Source organism: Schistocerca americana, chromosome 3 (assembly GCF_021461395.2).
Source record: "Schistocerca americana isolate TAMUIC-IGC-003095 chromosome 3, iqSchAmer2.1, whole genome shotgun sequence".
Lineage (NCBI taxonomy): Eukaryota > Metazoa > Arthropoda > Insecta > Orthoptera > Acrididae > Schistocerca > Schistocerca americana.
In genome coordinates, this window is record NC_060121.1 from 811330355 (window position 1) to 811338782 (window position 8428).

The 8428-nt window shown below is 42.0% G+C and overlaps 1 pseudogene; it reads left to right on the plus strand.

Moving 5' to 3' along the window:
* Nucleotides 1-1578: 1578 nt before the first annotated feature.
* On the plus strand, nt 1579-1696 carry LOC124608911 (annotated as a pseudogene).
* Nucleotides 1697-8428: the final 6732 nt, after the last annotated feature.

The window sequence follows — 8428 nt, forward strand, 5'->3', positions numbered from 1 at the left end:
TGATCGACGTTAGAGATATAGGTCTATAGCTCTGCACATCTGTTCGACGTCCCTTCTTGAAAACGGGGATGACCTGTGCCCTTTTCCAATCCTTTGGAACGCTACGCTCTTCTAGAGACCTACGGTACACCGCTGCAAGAAGGGAGGGGGGGGGGGGCAAATTCCTTTCGCGTACTCTGTGTAAAATCGAACTGGTATCCCATCATGTCCAGCGGCCTTTCCTCTTTTGAGCTATCTTAATTGTTTTTCTATCCTTCTGTCATCTATTTCGATATCTACCATTTTGATGAAGGTTTCTCGGGTCTCCAGCCGGGTTGTAGCGTTGATATTGCGAGATATCAACGCTACCACCCGGCTGGAGACCCGAGAAACTTTCATCAATAGTTTACGCCGGAAAAGCCTACAGTCACATCTACCATTTTGTCATCTGTGCGACAGTCTAGAGAAGGAACTACAGCGCAGTCTTCTTCTGTGAAACACCTTTGGAAAAAGACATTTAGTATTTCGACCTTTAGTCTGTCATCCTCTGTTTCAGTACCATTTTAGTCACAGAGTGTCTGGACATTTTGTTTTGATCCACCTACCGCTTTGATATAAGATTATGTGATCAGTTTGGCTGGTCAGCTCCATCCCACGGTACAATGTTCGTTCCTCAGTGCCGATGCTGTGCTCCAAGACGTCAAGGCCCCTATTTACACAAATCAAATCTCCCAAGAATGGTTTAACGAGCACGAGGATAGATTGACGTATCTTCCCCGGCCACCACAATCACCAGATCGCAATATTATAGAAAGCTTTGCTGTCTACTTTGGAGAAAAGGGTATAGGATCGCTACCCACCTCCATCATCATTACCTGAACGGTGCCACTATTCTTCAGTAAGAATCATATAAGGCTCTCTTGGTAACCTTACTGGACCAGTATTTATCCATTCCTAGACGAATGGAAGCTGTTTCGAGCGCAAACGGGGTTTGCTACACCGTATTAGGCATGATAAAGTGTTTTGTTTCTAGTGCTTTCATATTTTTGTCCAACCCTTCTACCTGTGAAGCAATGTAATCCACAAAAGTGAAGGATTGCTTATATAACACAAAGTGGGGGTTTGGTAATAAATGGTGAACGATTAAATAACAATAAAACATCTGTGTCATTTCATACCACACTTTAGAATTATAAACATTGTTTTTCTTTCTCTTTTCGTTTCTAGAAAACCTTACTCCAGAAACTGCTTTGGATAATATTAACACATCATTCTCTGTCTGAGCTTAGCAGCTCACTCATTACGGAGGCATGGTGTCTGAGTTTTTCAGGCAAGCGGATGGGAAAATTTGGTACACAAAATGCAAACCAAGCACTGTCGGGCGCTATGGGCTTCATGTCAGCTGACTGCGCGTGTAGTGTCATATTACAAAATAGTGTGTGCGTGGTGTGCGTAGTGTGCTTGCTGGTTGGTAGTAAGAAATGAATGAACAGTACAACATTAACTTTTAAGATTATTATCTTTTTGCATACGAATGTTTTACATTAGGGGCAAACCAAATAAAGCTGCGCTGTTTTAAACAATACCTTTGTATTTGGGGCCAACGGCCTTGCCGCAGTGGTAACACCGCTTCCCGTCAGATCACCGAAGTTAAGCGCTGTCGGGCTGGGCAAGCACTAGGATGGGTGATCATCCGGTCTGCCGAGCGCTGTTGGCAAGCGGGATCCACTCGGCCCCTGCGAGGCAAACTAAGGAGCTACTTGATTGAGGAGTAGCGGCTCCGGTCTCGGGAGAGCGGTGTGCTGACCACATGCCCCTCCATATCCGCATCGAGTGTCGCCTGTGGGCTGAGGATGATACGGCGGCCGGTCGGTACCGTTGGACCTTCATGGCCTGTTTGGGAGGAGTTTAGTTTGTATTTGGGAGTTTGTAGGTTCCAATATTCATCCAGCTATCCTGATTCAAGTCTACCGTGCTTACCTAAATTACTTTACGCAAATATCTACTATATGGTCACGGCCGACTACCTGCCCCGTCCTTGTCAGACTAAATCTGTAAATATGTAATTGCCAGTATATATTAACCTTTTTTTTTGTTCTTAAACTGGCAGAACCTTTCATCACCAACAGGTCAGACAAGAGTGTAGCATTTCGCCCGCACTTTTTAATGTATATATAGCCGATTTACTGCACAATAGAAAACCTAGTTTCATGCAGGTATTAGTACAGATAAAAAGAGTACCATGAAATGTGTTTTATATGCAGACTATGTAATATATAGTTTTATTTCGAGTAATTTTTTTCGCTATTCCCGTACTTTTTATGCTTGCACGTGTGATTCATACATCGCTTTAGTCATTTTCGTTCTACTCGCTAACTATTACAAAACATAAAAGGCATAACCGCCATTTTGTGCCCTAGTTCTGAGTTAGATCTCACTTCTGGATAGAGTACACTTCTGAATTAGATCACACTTCTGGATCTAGATTACTCCTGAGATCTCACTTCTACGATAGATTTTGATCAGGCCTTGTTTCACCATTATTGAATCGATATCTAGAGAATTATTTGATGGAAAATGCTTAATTTATCACTGAGATGTAGCTGTGTGAAATGTATTCTAAGATTACGCAAGTTTACAGTGAGTAAAGCCATAATAATGTCTATCAACTGTACGTGTGAATGATTTACTTATCCTCGTCACTGAATTACTTAAGAAAGGAAAAGAATTAGAATTATAAATGGTAATTAATGAGAAAAATTATGTGCCAGTTTCGTGATCTTATTTGGAAGGCTAGAATTTCATAGTCGCTATTCAGGCTGGATTTTATTTTGCTAATACATGAACCTGCTACACTTGTCAAATATGGTCGTTCAGATTATTTAGATTAAAGCCTACAATAATAAGAAATTTTTTCCATTGCCAATTGCTATCAGATAAGACGGGTGTTATTGTCATGTTGAATAATAACACTCGAAAACACTACCCTCGTCGTTTATAATATTTTATAATAGTGCCTGGCAAGCGCTATTATATCACAATTGTAATACAATGATATGCAAAAATGCGTTTACCTTCTAAGCAAAATAGCCGACGACTAATACATAACTACATCCACAAAGAAAACTAAGACAATGCTTTTATAGGACGGGACCCTACAAGAACAAAACTAATAGTGAAAAATACACTAGTAGAACCGGTAGTTCATTTTGAATCATCTGGGATGTGATATCACTTACGAGTATGAAAAAGTCATACATAACAAAGTAGCCAAATTTTGAAATATATGTGAAACAATAAAGAGGTTCTTGAAAAATAAGATACAGAAAAATAACATGAATGAACTTTCATAGAGTGATGGCGATATTAGGGAAGTGACTCGTGGATCATTTAAAAACGACAGGAAGTAAAATCCAGTCAGCTAAAATGGGATTCATTACGGCTGTGAAAGGCAGACCCGGAATAGAGAAATTAAGAAACACGGACACTGGAGAGGAATTAAACATATTTTATATAAGAAAGAAACAAAACTGATAACAGAAGAAAGTGGAGTAAACATCTCAACGAAATGAAAAGTGGCAGATTACTTTGCAAAGTCAGGAATTACAGCCCAGTAGGCCGAAAAAGTCTTTTAAGGTGAACGAGGAGATGGACATACTAACGAGCTAAGGTCTAATGTTTAAAGTGCAGAAAAAAAAAGAAGAAGAAGTAATATGTCAGTGTACTTGTAAAAGTGAACCACGAATGAATAACCGACTCGTGGAGATAACATCTTGGACCTACTGATAACAAACAGACCCGAACTTTTCGACTCTGTAAGTGCAGAACAGGGAATCAGTGATCATAAGGCCGTTGCAGCATCAAAAATGGTTCAAATGGCTCTGAGCACTATGCGACTTAACTTCTGAGGTCATCAGTCGCCTAGAACTTAGAACTAATTAAACCTAACTAACCTAAGGACATTACACACATCCATGCCCGAGGCAGGATTCGAACCTGCGACCGTAGCGGTCGCTCGGCTCCAGACTGTAGCGCCTAGAACCGCACGGCCACCCTGGCCGGCCGTTGCTGCATCCCTGAATATGGAAGTTAATAGGAATATAAAAAAAGGTAGGAAGGTTTATCTGTTTTATCAAGTGTAATAGAAGGCAGATTTCAAACTACCTAACAGATCAAAACGAAAATTTCTGTTCCGACACTGACAATGTTGAGTGTTTATGGAAAAAGTTCAAGGCAATCGTAAAATGCGTTTTAGACAGGTACGTGCCGAGTAAAACTGTGAGGGACGGGAAAAATCCACCGTGGTTCAACAACAAAGAGCCGGCCGAAGTGGCCGTGCGGTTAAAGGCGCTACAGTCTGGAACCGCAGGACCGCTACGGTCGCAGGTTCGAATCCTGCCTCGGGCATGAATGTTTGTGATGTCCTTAGGTTAGTTATGTTTAACTAGTTCTAAGTTCTAGGGGACTAATGACCTCAGCAGTTGAGTCCCATAGTGCTAAGAGCCATTTGAACCATTCAACAACAAAGTTAGGAAACTACTGCGAAAGCAAAGAGAGCTTCACACCAAGTTTAAACGCAGCCAAAACCTCTCAGACAAACAGAAGCTAAACGATGTCAAAGTTAGCTATGCGTGAAGCGTTCAGTGAATTCGAAAGTAAAATTCTATGTACCGACTTGACAGAAAATCCTAGGAAGTTCTGGTCTTACGTTAAATCAGTAAGTGGATCGAAACAGCATATCCAGACACTCCGGGATGATGATGGCATTGAAACAAAGGATGACACGCGTAAAGCTGAAACACTAAACACCTTTTTCCAAAGCTGCTTCACAGAGGAAGCCCGCACTGCAGTTCCTTCTCTAAATCCTCGCACAAACGAAAAAATGGCTGACATCAAAATAAGTGTCCAAGGAATAGAAAAGCAACTGGAATCACTCAACAGAGGAAAGTCCACTGGACCTGACGGGATAGCCATTCGACTCTACACAGAGTACGCGAAAGAACTTGCCCCCGTTCTAACAGCCGTGCACCGCAAGTCTCTAGAGGAACGGAAGGTTCCAAATGATTGGAAAAGAGCATAGGTAGTCCCAGTCTTCAAGAAGAGTCGTCGAGCAGATGCGCAAAACTATAGACCTATATCTCTGACGTCGATCTGTTGTAGAATTTTAGAACACGTTTTTTGCTCGCGTATCATGTCGTTTTTGGAAACCCAGAATCTACTCTGTAGGAATCAACATGGATTCCGGAAACAGCGATCGTGTGAGACCCAACTCGCTTTATTTGTTCATGAGACCCAGAAAATATTAGATACAGGCTCCCAGGTAGATGCTATTTTTCTTGACTTCCGGAAGGCGTTCGATACAGTTCCGCACTGTCGCCTGATAAACAAAGTAAGAGCCTACGGAATATCAGACCAGCTGTGTGGCTGGATTGAAGAATTTTTAGCAAACAGAACACAGCATGTTGTTATCAATGGAGAGACGTCTACAGACGTTAAACTAACCTCTGGCGTGCCACAGGGGAGTGTTATGGGACCATTGCTTTTCACAATATATATAAATGACCTAGTAGATAGTGTCGGAAGTTCCATGCGGCTTTTCGCGGATGATGCTGTAGTATACAGAGAAGTTGCAGCATTAGAAAATTGTAGCGAAATGCAGGAAGATCTACAGCGGATAGGCACTTGGTGCAGGGAGTGGCAACTGACCCTTAACATAGACAAATGTAATGTATTGCGAACACACAGAAAGAAGGACCCTTTATTGTATGATTATATGATAGCGGAACAAACACTGGTAGCAGTTACTTCTGTAAAATATCTGGGAGTATGCGTGCGGAACGATTTGAAATGGAATGATCATATAAAATTAATTGTTGGTAAGGCGGGTACCAGGTTGAGATTCATTGGGAGAGTCCTTAGAAAATGTAGTCCATCAACAACGGAGGTGGCTTACAAAACACTCGTTCGACCTATACTTGAGTATTGCTCAACAGTGTGGGATCCGTACCAGATCGGGTTGACGCAGGAGATAGAGAAGATCCAAAGAAGAGCGGCGCGTTTCGTCACAGGGATATTTGGTAACCGTGACAGCGTTACAGAGATGTTTAGCAAACTCAAGTGGCAGACTCTGCAAGAGAGGCGCTCTGCATCGCGGTGTAGCTTGCTCGCCAGGTTTCGAGAGGGTGCGTTTCTGGATGAGGTATCGAATATGTTGCTTCCCCCTACTTATACCTCCCGAGGAGATCACGAATGTAAAATTAGAGAGATTCGAGCGCGCACGGAGGCTTTCAGACAGTCGTTCTTCCCGAGAACCATACGCGACTGGAACAGAAAAGGGAGGTAATGACAGTGGCACGTAAAGTGCCCTCCGCCACACACCGTTGGGTGGCTTGCGGAGTATAAATGTAGATGTAGATGTAGAATTCTACTACTATAAATGCTGGCATAGCCTCTGTAATATTTGATCGAGCTCTGAAGAAGAAAGAAATCCCATATCCCGAACACCTGCGATAATTATAACTCTATTGTGCAGTGATAAAGATAGCACTGGGCGTCGTACATCTGAGATCTGTCGCATCGCATTACTTGCGAAAACAGGAAGTCTTGCATCAGACACACATAGCGCTGCATGTCCTACACGTGATTTACGTTTCTCGTTACACAGTATTAACGTAATTGTGTTTTATTCTGTTTTTTGTCTTCAAAACTATTTCCACAAAAGTAAAAAAGTCTTTAACGGCTAATCGCCAATGGAATTTTTCTTCTCGGTGTTTGTGAAGAACTTAGTTTACGGGTCTCCAGGCGTTACTCACATTGACCCGTTTGCCAGGATTGTCGCAACTGCGGGAGTAGTTCTCCCAGCCCGTATCAGACAGTCGATGTTGCATCGCTGTACCCTCTGCCACGTTCATGGTGGCCTGTATTTTGTACAATCCCTGTAAGAGAATAGTTCTGAATATGTTATGTTCGTACTGAACACTCACAGAACAGACTCATCACACTGTGACAAAAGTGTTTATGTTTCAGTTATTGGTTGAATTACTCTGTGCTTGGTGTTGTACGTTTTGGTGGTGCATATTACAGTCTTTTAAAGTGTTTCACAATAACAAAGGTAATTGGGGCAAAAACTGTATAAACCATATTTATTTAATTGTTTGTTTACCATTTGGAGAAACACTTGGACATATGTGCTGCGCTGAGCATTTAAATTGCTCCAGCTAGAGATCTAAGAAAATAGTGTCAGATATCAGATACAAAAACAGATATAAAACATGCAGCAAAATGTGCATCACGATAGACTTTAAAAGGACCAGTAAAAAGAAGCTACAAAAAGAACTAACAAAAAGGAACAATAACATGGACAACAAAATGATCAGTTGAATGAACATTAAAATAAGCAATAAAAATAACGTTAAAACGGGCAATACAATAATTCATATAAGGAACGATAAATTAACAATAAATTTGTTCTAAGATGCTGACAGTGAATTAAGGGTGAGGGACAACAGGCATCATTCTTGAATATCAATGTCTAAGTCCTCCATCCAGGCAACTGCAACGTCCTTCAGTTGATATTGATCCGTTTTTGCTCCTGGGTACGCTCTGAAGTTGCAGTCACTCACAGTTGTTTGGTGCACAGCCCCCCACTTACACTAAGGACTTGAGGTGTTGCCCCATTTGTGTAGAAGGTCCTGGCAAACCCCTCGTGATGTTCGCACCATGTTAAGAACCTTCTATGGTGGAGTAATTGGAACTCGGTAGACCTTTGTGCGGGGTCGGAAGTGGTTCGGTGAATCATCAAATGGTGCCGCAGTCTCTCCGCCACTGTGCGTTGATGTTGAATTCAGCGTCTAATAGCTGCTCTGTTAAACCTATCGGGTGGTTTCCTGGACCTCAATATTCCCAGTAACATATGGGGAATATCCTTATGCACAGCATTCTTCAGTTGAAAGATCAGAAAGCCATTTCTGCAGTGTTGAGATGGGGCAATGTGGCTCAGTAGAGGTAACCATTGCACTTGTGTACCTTTCATTCATTCCCTGCTGATATGCATCGTGTCGTGTAGTTCCACATCTACTTTCCTTACATGGATGCTTTTCAGCCACACAGATGAGCAGCATCCCCTGACATACGAGAGCATACTGAAAAATAATGCTTCCCAATTTTTTATGTGAAAATCCTTAAAGCTTTTTAATTACAACATACGTTATTAAAATTATACATCTTCATTCTTCATATCTATAGGTCGGCACTCTAAGTACAATGATCGATGAGAGTGAACCTCAGCGTTGGACTGTTGCAGATGTGACGGCGCTCGTCTCTGGTCTGGAATTGTCATGCTGAAATAGAAGGTGCTCCATGTGTGGACGATTCTTCGGATTCGAAACCCGATTACAGTTCGCTGTTTCTCACGCACCGGCGTAGTTGCGTTACACACCGCGATGTTACA